Source organism: Aotus nancymaae, unplaced genomic scaffold, assembly GCF_030222135.1.
Source record: "Aotus nancymaae isolate 86718 unplaced genomic scaffold, 86718_ANA_hifiasm-v0.15.2.pri h1tg000108l, whole genome shotgun sequence".
NCBI lineage: Eukaryota > Metazoa > Chordata > Mammalia > Primates > Aotidae > Aotus > Aotus nancymaae.
Genome location: NW_026988523.1, coordinates 23700807 through 23715701, shown reverse-complemented (window position 1 = coordinate 23715701; position 14895 = coordinate 23700807). Strand labels below are relative to the sequence as shown.

Sequence of the window (14895 nt, the reverse complement as noted above, 5' to 3'; positions counted from 1 at the left end):
TGTCTTTAGGTCTAGTTAGTGTAGGTTCTCTAGAAATACTCCAATAGCAGAATAACACTTATGTTGGAAGATGACTGAAAGCTTGTGACTAGATTTTTCTACATCATTAACATCATGTAAGTGCTCTATCTGTATATCTATCTCTATCTATTTGGGGTTAAATTTATAGTCCACTACTTTGTAATTTGTTTTATAAAAATCTCACATATTTTGAAGTCTCCTGAGTATTAAAATGTAATTAATGCTTGAATCAAATATATGTTTGTAACTACTAAGTTACTAGCAACAATTGCATTATATACTTGGAGTTGAGGGTGTAAAGAAGGATAAAACATTATGTAGTGCAAATTAGAGCTATTATATTCTTCAGAGAGGATGCACTAGTAAAAACTAGAATGTTCTTGAAGTGGGACATGAACTGGGATTTGAAGGATAGATTGGCTTTGGAGAAAAGAGGTATAGCATTCTAAAAGTGGAAGACAGCAAAACAAACAAAAAACAAAAAAGAGAGTAGAATAAATACCTCCATGGAGTCTACAATGAGGAGGCTGTGTTTGTCTGTTTACAAGATGAGCCACACTGCAGAACTTTAGGAGCTAGAGTCAATGGGCTCCAGTCTAGGTCTTCTCTAGGACATGGAATCAAGGTTATCTGAGAAGTGAACACATTGGGCAACGTGTGAAACCAGGATGTTTGACTGTCAGGAGAAAGGAAAGTGGGTAATTCTAATCAAGGGACCAAAACAAGTCCACATCAAGTTGGAAAAAGGCCACCTATCAGTGGCACTTGAAACAGCAGTCAATAAACAGACATTCAGGAGGGCAGGAGGTTAGTGAAGATGAGTTAGTGGAGGCCTAGTATCAGTGCCTGGGTACTCAGTAAATTAAGTCAGTATGAGATACTAGTAAAAAGAAAAAAATGAAAGTTATTCAGTTATGAGGTTGGAATATAAACAGGCATCAAGACCAGAGCAACATAGTGCCAGTGAAATCATCAACAGGGGAATATTCATGTTCCCCTGTTTTCAGGGTAGTGTTGCTCAGAGCCTAAAGCCAGGGCTGAGCATGTGAATGGGGATACTGTGGCTTCAAAGATAGTGGACATATATGGATTAGGAGCCAAGCATGCCATTCCTCATGATTTAACTTGAGAGTTATGTTAGAGTATGGCAGGGAAATGAATATGAAAACTGGAAGAAAGCGTTCAAGTTTCATGTGGTTGGTTTTAAGTAGTCCTTGAGCAGAGGAGCAACCACATTAGGTCAGTTCTTAATGCAAACTGTTCTGCCTATAAAATGCAAGATAGCTTGAAAAGGAGAGAAAGTGGATATACATGAAGTAGATGAGAGTATTTTGTATTACTGTGAAGTTATGGAGCACTTCATTTGCCAGGCAGCTTCAGAGAAGATACAAGGATGGGACTTCCGATGCAGTGAGTTGAAAAATGAATATGAAGTCAGTAAATGAAATGAGCAAGGGTAGACTATTGTTTTCAAGAGAGTGTCAGGGCACAAGGAAAAATAAATAGGAAAGTAGTTAGAAACTCAGGGTACCTTTTTTGTTGTTGTTGTTGTTTTGAGGGAAGATACTGTTTTCATACAAACTCTTAGGAGGAAAATACTTTTCTGCTTTTAGGACCAAGGAGAATGGTACTTCTGAGCAATTCTACCTTTTTCTGTTCGAAACACTTGATTTTGAAATTAATTTGGTTTTTCCATTTTGCCTTGACAGTTAAAATATTTCAAGTTAACTTTGCTACATTCAGCTGAAGGAAATTTATTCATGGGTTGAATTTTAAACCTCATTATTGATTTCATTTTAGGCCTTTGTCTTATTTTTCTCCCATTTGCCATTTGCTCCTATTTTGAGCTCGCCTGCCCGCTGTCCCTCTGTCCCTCCCTCCCTCCCTTCCTTCCTTTCTTTTCTTTTTTTTGTTGTAACCTTAGAGAATTCACTTATATTACCATCTAGAATGAGATGGGGATATAAATAAATTTGTTGTACTCCTACAACAAATACATGATAAGATCTTAAATAGTGTTTATTAAATCGAACTAAGAATATAAAGAGAAAGAAGATTCTTATGCTTTGTAGGATGATGTGACAGGATTTATTAATAGACTGTGTAAAGGCGATGAGGACAGGAGTTAGCGAAAGGTATTGGTTCTGATCTGGAATTGTTATAGGGCTATCTGGAACAAAAGTGGGTATTAAAAGGTAATGGCGATTTAATGGGAAAATAGCTTAGATTTGAAAAAACTCTTTACTTGGCTATCATCTGTAAAAAGCTTTAACTTTTTGAATCGATCAGAAGTTGCTCTTGTATTGATTCGTGTCAACGATGACCCATGTCTATGGCTTTACCTTGGGGGCTGCTGTAAATAGAACTGTGCTCACATTCATGCTGGACACAGGGACTGTTTTCTCTAAAATTACAAGTAAATTTTAAAAATTCTGGTTCTGTATTATCAGCATGATCATTTCTTTCAATCCTAGTCCTCTCCAGGGCGCGTATGTCACTAACACTGTGGTCAGTGTGTGGGAGTGCAGGGGCATCTTGAGAGTGAAATGAGAGTATCAAGAATGAACACTGCTCTTATTAATGTGAAATGTAAACTGAAAGAGCAGGAAAAAATTCAAATCTTATTTAGTTTCAAACAATGAGGAGAGAGAGCATCCTTCAAATAAATTCACATGAAAGTGAATAGGACCTTAATGCAATGTAGTCCAAACAAATATTATGTGGTTAAATAGGAGAGAGATACAGGCACAAACAGCATTTGTTGGCAGTGAGGTGAGGTCAAAGGAGATAATAGTTTCATTGCATTCTGCTAGAGTCCTCTGTTCTCAATCTTTCTAATATCTTGAAGGGATTTTGACTAACTGAGTCATATTCCCGAGACAGTGACTTTAACAGAGCAGCCTCTGGGACCAGTCAGGTGAGAAGTGACCACAAAATATGTGGTGGTGGATTCTGGAAAAGAGTTCTGTTAAATATCACACAGTATAAAAAGGGTGTCATGTGAAAAAATGCTTTGGTTTCTTCTGCACGTGTCTAGGAAATGTACTCAAACTGTTATGCACTGAATCAAGACATATTGATTAAGCATGCATTGCTAGTCACTATGTTAGGTGGTGGAGAAAGGGAAGGACAAGACAGGTGCATTCGCTGAGTGAAAGGAGTGAGATAATACTTAAAAAGACAGGCAAATGCTGAGAGTGGAGTTATATGGAATACGGTGGGTACATACTGCAGTGAAACCAAATGGTAGAAGTTATAGAGGATCAGATTTTAAAATAATTATTATTTTACATAAACATATGCCCAATACATAAATGAAGTGAAAATGAAGTGAGCTTCCCGACTGCTAGTCCCTATGTCCCATTAAGGAGTGTTTTGTTACTAGATATTTTCTTCTAGGTGTCAGATGGCTTTTTGTGTAGAATCTCATAGAGATTATATTTTCTTCAGGTGACAGATTGAATGAGAGACTCTCTTTAGATATTTTCTAACTCCAAGAATTTATTTATAATCATAAAATGTTCACATATAAAATTTTAATCTACTGGAGTTATTTAAAGTTTCTTAACACATGAAATAATTAAGCAACCACTAGCCGTAGTTACTTCCTTTTATTCAGTGACTAATCTTATTTATAAAAAGTTTTTTTTTCCTGTGGGTGGAAGTAAAAATAAGAATGCTTAAGAAGGAAAGAGGGGGTGATTAATATCCTTAAAAAGGTTATTACCATCTTTGGGTTATAAATAAACTTGAGGGAAAAAATGCGTCATGTCTCTTTTTTTTTCCCAGAAATTTACTAAGGGTGGGTTCCCCTTCTTGCCCCTTGAATAATCACCAAAAAAAGGAAAAGAGTCATACTATTTATTGTTATGCCATTTATTGACAAAATTAATGATTATCATTTTGGGTGCTAATTTGTGATCTTATCTCTCAAAGCAGTCCTGATGGTTAGTTATCTCTTCATCTGGATCATCCTGTGATGCTGTAAAATGCTGTCTGGTCCATTAGACACCACTGGAAAAAATCATGAAAATTTCTTTTGGATTATTTTAAGCAAAAATTATATTTCAATAATCGAAATGTAGAAAGGAGTTAAAAACCTTAAAAGCACCAGACTGCACCCCAGAGAACTCTAGTTTCCTTTTGTTTTGGGAAAGTTATGTGGGTTTGAGAAGCCTTTGTTTTCCAAGGTGTGTAATCACAGGGCTTGGAAGGACTGTGTCTAAAGCTGGCTCCAAGTTTTACCATTTGGAGGTGGGTGACGTGCTCTGGACAGGGGGGCTTTCCTTTAACACTGGGTGACAACAATGATACCTCGAGTGGTTTGTATCAATCTCAATAAACTGTCTATGAACATTCATTTAAAAACTTAAGAAAACCTTGTTTTCAAATTCTACTAGTAACAATATCAGATATTTGTATTGCATTTTATATTTTTCACATCCTTGTCCAAAACATTCTTCTATGGTGGACGTAATGGAAGAATCCATAAATAACAGTAAATGAAACCAGTCCATTATATAAAAGGACACCAAAGTTCATCCAGAGTCACTGTGAAGCCCAAGGTTATATGGCTAATGTGAGGTGGGAGCAAATTTCTGATTTTAATTTCTGTACTCCTATTCAATTGAACAGCTCTACACAAGTGTTATTTACTGTTGCATTTATGTTACCTATATGTAAGAGAGATACTCTTCCTGACTCTCATCATTGTGCTCCACAGTAGCCTTGAATAAGAAAAGATCACTTCATCACACCATCTGCCCATTTTCTGTTGGAACTTAGCGTACCAAATTTGCAGAGAACTGTTAAAGGCAGCAGCCTTTTAAAGATACTTGGGCAATACCATTTCCTTAGGTATTTGAACATTTTGATTCTGTTCAGGTCCCACAGGACACTGGGCCCTCCTGTTGGGTGGTTCTGTTTACACCCCAGAGAGGCTGCACTCCCGATTCAGCCATCTGCAGGAGCACAAGGCCCAGGGGTGCTCCATACCAGCTGCTCTGCTGTATGAGCACAAAACTCTCGCTGGTTTCTTCTTTTGGTTTATGTAACTATAATTTCTAATCAACCAGTGAGAGAATCAAGTCACACAGTCAATATGGTTTATCATGGATTAGGCAGGGAAGCCTGGACATCAGTATGTAAGATAGAAGCGAAGAATGTAGCAATCTGTAATGTCAAGAAACTCTTGATATCTCTGTGGCTTCTGAAGTTGGACAGAATAGCTTTAAATCTTGTTTTCCTACTTGGTAGCAGTGTGAACCTGAACAAATTACCTAATATCGATAAGCCTTAATTAGCCCATATGGACAATGTTGAAAATAAAAGCATACATTTTAAAGGGTTGTGGGTGAGGATTAAATAAGAAAGCGTAGGCAGAGCCTGGCACATGTTAAATGACACACAGACTGGCCACTCACTTACAATCCCCTTGTGCCTCTTATGTAGTGACCACCATCCTGGAGACAGAAACTGTCTCTGAAAGTCAGAGTACAGAGATGGCTTTGAATAAGTGTGAGTTATCATAGAGGAAAAAGCATTGCCTTTGTAATTTTTACAGAGACAATGTAAGTATGAGTGATTGTTTTGGGAATTGCATTTACCCCTTTGAAAACAATAATCCTAAAGTATGGAGATAAATTATAGGTAGTAGATTATGGTCTGTCTCTGAAACTGATGGGTTGTCCTCACATTACCATTATCTACTTAGGGGCCTTGAAGAAGTTATTTTGCTTTTCAAAACTTTTATAAAATGAGACCTAAATGATCTTTAGTATTTCCTCCTGGTTTAAGAGTCTGTGATTCTTATGAGTCTATATTCATCTATTACTGGTACCTATATTTATATATTTTTTCCTGGAAATTCCTCTTTATAGTATTTCCATGACATACTGGAGATTTTCCCCTGGAAAAACTAATGGTTGGAGCACATTCTGAAAATCACAAGAAGGGATGTGCCTCTGAACTAGTAACTTTGCTGAAGGAAATTGTCATCCCAGAGGTTGTGTAGCCTTAAAATGTAAAGTACTATATCAAATCTAATTACCATTTATTGTAAACTTTGCAAATGCTGGCATCGAGCAACTAGGTTTACTCTCAGGACTTTATTTGTCACACAAACACACACACATACACACGCAGGCCGGCAGTTAGATATTGTTCTCATTTTATAGTTGGGAACCCTGAGGTTCAGATTTGTGAAGCGACTTATCTGAAGTCACTGGTGGTGATGCTGGGCTTTAGGCTTCAGTCTGCCTGACACTCCTGCCATGTCCTTGTCTCCATGTTGTTTCTGCAAAACGGTTTAAGTATATAATAGTTAAGAAGGAAAACTCAATGTTCTAGGGAATAAACTGCTAATTTCTGAGTTTGACATAAATCTGGATAATCTCTTTTTCTTTTTTTTCACTTTTCTATAAAAGTGTTATTTATTGTTGCAGTTTTGTTACCTATATGTAAAAGAGATGCTCTGCCTGCTTCTCATCATTGGACTCTGCGTAGTCTTGGTTAAGAAAAGATCACTTCATCACACCCTTTACCAATTGAACTTAGCATAGCAGATTTGCAGAGAACTGCTAAAGGCAGCAGCCTTTTAACGATACTTGGGCAATGCCATCCCTAGGTACCTGTGCCAATGAATAGGTCAGATAAGCCACAGCATGATTCCATGAGGGGAGGACTTCATGTGTGCACCACTGTGCTCCCAAAACGTAGCAAAGTGCTGGAACATAGGAGGCATCTAGTCAGTAGGTGTTGAATAACTAACACTCAGGATACAAATTTATTCATTTTTTAAATCCAGCAACCATTTATCGTGTACTTGCGGTGAGTAAGGCATTCAAAGATGAAGATGTGTTCTTTGCCTTCCAGAAGATTATAATTTAGGGGACGCAATAAGACATGTATTTTAGTATTATATAAAGTGGCATATTTTTCTCCAAGATGATTATTGTTAAATTCAATCCTAAGACATAGACTGGGTAGTAATCAAATTATCTTTAGCGTCTTTTCATATTGCTTGACTTCATGTTTTAATTGGCTTTTATTTTCTCAGCTCAGGAATATATTTTTATGTGTCTGTTATCTAAAAAAATTTAACAAATTATTTTGCTAGGATGGCCATCTCTCACATCTGTTCTTGTTAGCGTTAGGCAAACCTATTGTCAATGGCATGGGACAGTCTGTTTTCCCACTGTATCAGTCAGAGTTCTCCATACAAACAGAACTCGTAGCATACAAACATTATATAATATATATGATTATATATGTACAATTGCATATATATTTATTTATGAAATAAATATATTCAAGGAATTCACTTGTGTGATTGTGGGGATTTGCAAGTCCAAATCTGTAGGACAAGCAATCACGCTGTAAACTCTCAGGCAGAACCTGATGCGGCAGTCTTCAGCCTGAATTTCTTCTTCCTGAGGGTAACCTCTATTTTGCTGTTAAGGACTTTCAACTGATTGGAAAAGTAAGGCTCATCCACATTACTGAGGATGATCTCCTTTATTTAAGGTAAACTGATTGTAGATGTTAGCTATATCTACAAAATACCTTTTTAAAACAATGCCTGGATTCCTATTTGACTGGGTAACTGTGTACCATGGCCTAGCTAAGCTTATACCTACAAGTAGCCATCATGGTCACCACTTATGACATGAAGAAAGTTTCCAAAATAATAAAACAAACAGTTTAAAAATTTTTTGCAAACAATGAAGGGATTCTTTTATGGATTATGTTAAACTTCCAGATCAAATTTTGGGGGTCTGAAATATCCAACAGGAACCATAGAGTTCTGAGAGATTTAAAGTGATGCTTTGATTTCCATGAAGTCAAAAATTATATCCTTCCAAGGAGTATTATGAGAAACACTTCTAGGACATCCATGCTTCGTAAGACACAACTGAGAAAGCCACTTTTGTAGAGATTTAATTCCCAGTTCTTTCTGCTACTTCACAAGCGCTAATGAAAGAAAGAGAACAAATGTTCTTGTCGCAAATGGAGTTGAAGTGTAGCCTCTGTCATTCATCACTTGAAACAGTTTGTTGTAAACAACCAGAAACATCTTCAACTTTTCTTAGATACATTTTCTAAGTGTCTTTAAATGTGAGGAAAACACAGATTAGATATCTAAAGTCAAGGAAAGTTCTGAGTTCAGTTTAGTAAAATTTCTGTGCATCAATCTATATGTCTCTCTGGAGCCATCTTTTAATAATTGTATTTCAGTTCATATTAGATAATTTGTTCTTAGGAACTATGTGTGACTCATTTCTCTTGAGGCTTTCTCCTTGCCTACGTCCTAGGTAAAAATCACCCCGAAACTTCAATGCATAGCCTGTGTAAATCAAAAACCATAACTAGTGTTCTGTAAATTCTGGGAAAAAGGAGGGAGAGCTGGAGAGCTTATATTTCATGGTTTCCACTACTTCTTAAGTTCCTTATTCCTATTTCATTAGAAGCTTTGCTTAATCGTTAGCACCTCAACATAGATAAGCTTAGTCTCCTCCTCACTTTATTAGCAACAATTAAAGAACGTGTCTCTATCCGCACAAAACATTGCTTAGATACTTAGATAAATACATAGATGTTATGAAGGGAAATATACCTAACTGTGTGTATGTGTGTCGGAAGGTGGATGAAATGAAGAGCTTTACATTATAACGAGGCAAATAACCTCAAATGAAGCAATAGGCACACACATGCACCATCACTGCACCACCTCCTCCCTCCTCCTCCCCACCCCTCCTCCTTCTCCCTCCTCCTCCCTCCACCTATTGAACTTTCTGGCCCTTTTCTCTCCTTTCTTCTTTTTTTCTCTTCTCCATAGGTAGCCATCAAAATTACCATAGCAACTTTGTACCTTTTCTTATGCAGAACATCTTCTCCACCTGTATTCCTTCTGTCACCTATGATTCTAATCTGCTCTGAGAAAAGCTATCAGATGTATGATAATTATGGCAAGAGAACAGTAAGATTAAACACAAAGACAGCCTCATTAAAAGGGCATATATTCATTGCAAATATGAAAATAATGCAACCCAAAATAAGACTTTCATCCAGAAAAACATATAATATCCGGGTAAAGATTGTAATGTTTTCTATTCCATGGAAAACTGCTACTGAACCAAAGGAGAATGTGTTTTTCCTCTTTCTCCTCTCTTTTAGCTACCTATAGGGACTGCTTAGTTTTTGTCTTCCTTTCACATTTCCAACTCAAGTAGTATAGTAAACACTATTGTTCAAGGTTATTGATGAATTGAATGATATTATCATTCATTCTGCAAACATGAGTATTTGCCAGGAGTGACACAGAGTGGAGATGCAAAAATGAATATGACATTTTGCCTTTAAAGATATTACAGTCCATTGCAGTATCATTTAAATAAATTATACAAATATACATTAGCAGTGCCACGATAAGCCTGTGTTTGGGGGAGAGTGGGGACACAAAAGAAGATCTAGACAGTCTTTCACTGGCAGTGCTTAGGTGTGGATCATACAAGTCATTCTGAAAAACAAGTAATGATTAAATGCTCTAAATGGGGACAACTTAATGCTGTGGAAATTAAAAATGTTTTTCTGATAAATCAAAGTAGGTATTGATTAAGGGTAAGGGCAGGTAGAGAGAAAGGTGAGAAATGATAGAAAAGTAGAATAAAGATGAGGTAAAGTAAAAGGGAAGAGAAATTTTTCTCAATTCTCTTAGTCAATGCAGCAAATTCAAATTACTGGCAGCAATTTTCTCAGAAATGTCTAGTAGAGTTTTGCTTTTTTTTCCTAGCTTTGAGGATAATAGCTCACTAAATTACACTACACAATAGAACAGTGTATCGGCTGTTAGTGACTATTACGAGGAATTGGAATAAAGCAGTGTGCCTGATGCTGGTATGCAGAAGCTAGATACACAGGGAGGCTCTATTAGTTATTGTTCAACAGTTTCATATAGTGTTATTGACACTTTCACCCTAAGTATCTTGGTAAGCCATAGCTTTGCTATGGATGTGTAATTCTGTACACATTAAACTGCTCTGTTCTAGTGTAGTTAATGAAAGCAGGCAACAGTCTGCAGCATTGCATTACTGAAGTAGTACTAGAGCATTGTATTACCAAAGTATTACTGAAATAGTTACCAAGTTACAATTTTATGGACCAGTTTTAGTCAGTGCTATCATTTGAATATGACTTCCCAAAAGCATGTGTTGGAAACTTAATCCGCAAAGCAACAGTTTTGAGAAGTGGGGCCTAATGAGAGGTAATTAGTCCATGAGGGCTGAGTGAATTGATTAATGTAGTTATTGTAAAAGTAGGTTTGTTATAAAAGGGGGAATTTAACCCTTTTCAGTTTTCTCTCTCTCCTTTGTCCTTGCCCTCTCCTGGCCTTTCTGCCTTCAGCCATGGGATGATGTAGGAAGAAAGCCCTTACCAGATGCTGACATCATGATCTTGGACTTCCCAGCTTCCACACTGGTAAGAAATAAGTTTCTGTTCATTATGAATCACCCAGTCTCAGCTATTCTGTTATAGTTACATAAATGGACCAAGAGAGTCAGAGAAGCAGCATGGAACAGTTTATGAAACTTTTGCATCTGAGGCAGGTTCCTGTGCTCTATCTACTCATTTTTGTTTTTAACTTTGTGACTTTATTACTTGGGTCTCCTAGAATAAACCATTTAATCTCTTTGCACTGGGGCTTCATAATCTACAAATGGGAAGAGTAGGTTAGAAAACTTCTGATCTCCTTTCTAGATGTGACATTCCATGATTCCAGATAGTGGAATATAATAGGGTGGGCTTTTGTTTTCCTCTCCTAGAGTAGATGAGAAATCACATAAGCAGAAGGCCCATTTATAATGCTTTCCTGCCTCATATTTTTTCTCAGACACAATTGGAGTGCAATAGATATTTAATAGATCCTTGTCAACTGAATAATGTTCCTTCTGTATAGTCAGGGGCCCTCAGAGACTTTTGTAAATATTCTCAATTTTGACTTCAGGGTATTAAAGGAAGATGCTTCATTTTGCCAATGACATTCTTTTTTGATACAACTAACAGCATGGATTTAGCTTTTGCTGTATGTGAGTAAAGCAAAGTTGTTAAATTCAGGCATCTTCCTGGAATAAATGTGAGCTGCTGTAATTAGAAACTTTTTCTGTCATAATGATGTTCTAGAAGCTGAGACATGGGTTCATTTTAATAAATGGAAAAGGAAAGCTACCCAGGCCAAGGAGATTAATCTTTGGAAGAGAGTCAAGCAGAAATAGAACATCCTACCTCATAAACTGGATGAGCAAATACCCACATGAGAGAAACAGAAACCACAGGTCATAGAAAAAGGCTCTGAACCACAAGAAGAATGTGAAAGAAAGGGACTGAATTCTGACCACAGGAGGAGTCACAAAAAAATCTCCCTTTGTGTGGTTCTCAGTGAGCTTGTCTGAAAGGGAAATGAGTAGTGAAGGGCTTTTAGTTTTAAATTTTAGTCAAAAGAAAAATCTGTTCTGTTGCATTATGGCCCATGCAGAAAAGAAGGAAAATCAAAGTAATGATGAGGGCGCCATTTAAAGGGGGTAAATATAATAACTTTCAGTTAGTATGTTTATTTCTTTTAAAAATATACGACATTTGGCATAGGTCACATGTATATCACTGAGGACGACAGATGATGTGGAGAAGTAAAGTATGAAAATGAAAATAGTCATTTAAAAAAACTTAATAATTTTGAGGACATGTTTAGAAAACTCTTAAGTCATTATCTTCCTACCCTTTTTATATCATGGTTCATATTAAAAAATAAAAAAAGATAAAATTTGTTCATATCACTGTGGTGCATACTCTCAAGGGTGGTAGGCCAGCCTTGGGATTTGGGGTACCTCATGCCTGACCTGACCAGACCTGGGGGCTGAGGGATTAAGTAGTTTTGCTCACTTGAAATTTATTTCTGGAACACTTGTCAATCCTGTAAGCCATCTAATACTTTTTAGTAGGATACCATGGAGAGAGACCAGACCTTCTGGGCAGTATGGAGGATTATCATTATTATTTATCAAGTCACAGCAAAATTGACAAATATTGTTTTAAACTTATTAAATTGTAATGGACATGACTTTAGTAGAATTGAGCTAGTGCTAGCTCTTCAGGTTTGTTGGACTGTGGTCACAGGTACCAGTCATGCACACCAGAATAACTGATTATCAAACATAGGCTAAAACATTCTACTAATTATATACTTTTCTGGAGTTGCTGTTTCTGGAGTATTAATAGTTTCTTAAAACTCAGTCATCAATACTGGTCCTATTATCTATCTCTTTCTTAAGTTTTCCTTAGTTAACAGAGTGTAAGAGATCAACCAGCTTTATTATTTTCTGAAAATTTCCAGCTGCATCTTGAGTGTTTTAATGAAAAAATTTTAAATCACCATCAGCCATGTATTCTAATTAAATGATATTCTGCCTTGTGGCTACTTTTTGCAATTAGTCCTTGAGATACAGATTGTTTTATTTTCTAATATGCAGGGAAAACAGAATAATAATAAATACGTTATTGTGTTAACTAGAGTAAAGGTTGTAGCAAAGAGCCTTCAAAGGCAATGGTGAAACATCTCCTTGCAGTAACAGGTCAGGTAGACATCCTCTGCTTCCCAAGGTCATCCAGGGACCCAGGCTAGAACGGCAGCTTGCCCCTCCTCTGGGGCACTAGCATCATCTTCATGCTTGAAGCTGGGTGGACGCATATCTAGGTTCCAGCTGCCAGCCATATATTGAGTTTATTAAGATATCAAACTAAAAATTAAGTTACACACACACACATGCGCGCGTGCGCGCACGTGTTTTAGAAAGCCCAGGTGGTCTAGGCACACACAGAGATAGAAAAAAAAGCATAGAAAAGGAAAACAGTTGTCCATATGTGCTGCTTCATTCACCAGGTTGATTTTGTCCATCTTGCCTTTGACTTTTGATGATACAGGCTTTTGCTGGGCTTTCTTCTTTTCTCCTTCTGGTTCTTCATCTTCTTTTTTTGATTCTGCTGTTTCAGTTCCTATTTCTTCTCCTTCCCTCACTGTTACTTCAGGAACCAGAGGTTTCCCCTCAGCTTTGAGATAAGGCAGTTTTAGGATTTGACAACTTTGCCACGAATCTCTGACCAGAAGCTAAAAGAATACTGCAAGTGCTCTGTTTCTATAATTTTACATCTCAGGTGACTCCTTGGTGGCAGCGTACACTTCCCAGCTCATCACATCCCCCTTTTGGGTATTTCCCACAATGCTGGCCTGGTCTCTGTCTTGCTCCTCAGTGATTTTAACATCCCTGTTTCCTCTTTGCATTGACTCTCCCAGAACCCATCCTTATCCTATCCACAGATATCCAGGGGAGGTGGATCTTTTCTTGCTCTCAGTAATGGTCCACTGGTCAGTTACTTTCTGGAAACTCTCTCTTAACTCAAATCAGCATCAGTTACAATTCTCCTTAGCCTAACTCCAGAATAGACAGTCCTCTGGCCATTCCTTTTCTTTCTTTATTGCACTTTGTTTTTATGCTCTTTCTTTACTTCTCTTGAGAAGTCGAGTAAACCTTCTCCATTTGATGATTCACCAGCCACTGCAGGGTCTTTGTCAAAAGCCTAATTTTGCAGTTCAATATTTTGGAAAAAGAATTCTGTGTTCTTTATTTTTAGAGTTGATTACTATTAAACAGACATCCTTCAGTGAAGTCGCAGTTTCAAAATTGTGGAAATACTTAGGGAGTGAGTCTGCAAATAACCAAGTCATCATTCTAATCTATGAAGCTTGACAGATACATTTAGCAAATTGTATCCGGCATATCCCAGGGATATTGAATATTTTAAAAATGATTTCAAAGATAATTAAGGATATCAAGCAAGAAGAATCAAATTCTCAAAATGGTTAACTGGTATAAAAATCTATGTCCTTTAGAGGCTTTTTGATGATCACTGAGATATTACCTCATCAAATTGGATAACTGGTAAGTCTCGCTTACCTCAAATCAGCATCAGTTATATTTCTCCTTACCCCAACTCCAAATAAATCATCCAAACAAATAATTATTTGTCATAATGCCATAAAAATCTATTGGATTTAAGGTAAAAAGTAAATTTTATGCTAGTTGGGTAGATTGCTTTACCTTGCTTAATTTGCTATCTATAAAATAGGAAGAGTAACACCTCTTTCTATCTAATAATGCTGTTCTGGAATCAAAGAAAGGATTTCTATTAGAGTTGTGAATCCTGCATGGCCTTTTGCTCTTCTTATGCTATACTTAGCTGCACGCGTGCCATCTCTGGATCAAACCATAGTCATGTGACAGCAGAATATGTGTCTGACTGATCACAGCACCTAACCCTGTGTCCTTTTTGCAGAATAGCCTGACTAAATACTTTTTATAAATAATGAACAATCTCCCTTTTAGATAATTTTGCCTTATTTAATTTTAACTATTTTATTATGTAATATGCTAAGTTTATAACCTGATAAACTCATGTTTTGGAAGTAGATGTGTATTAAATTTTAAATATATGATGTATTGCATCAGAGATCTCAAATGATTCTAGCAGGAGCTTTGGAACTGGAATGACTCTTCAGGACTGACCCGGTTGAGGCAAGGGGCCTAGATCTTTGGACTGTGATCTGAGCAGTCCTTGACTGCAGAGTGTTGTCAAACAGGATATGCAAACCTGGTGAGGCGGCGTCTATAAGCCAAATGCAATTCCTGGAATACAACTATATCAGTGAGCTGTTAGCAGCCAAAATTCCTGGGTGCTGGGAGGTAAAGAGCCTCAGTTCTAACGGGAGATTGTGTACTGCAGTGTACACCACCATCCACCCTTTGTATCTTCTAGAAATGACTGTTT

General features: G+C 37.0%; 1 long non-coding RNA gene across 1 annotated transcript in view; it reads left to right on the top strand.

Moving 5' to 3' along the window:
* The window catches only part of LOC135272306 (uncharacterized), a 191933-nt gene that overhangs the window by 67739 nt on the left and 109299 nt on the right, over positions 1-14895 (top strand). Inside the window, exon 2 of the long non-coding RNA XR_010340420.1 lies at positions 10423-10497. This is a non-coding gene — a long non-coding RNA (uncharacterized LOC135272306). The remainder of the gene's footprint in view (positions 1-10422; positions 10498-14895) is intronic.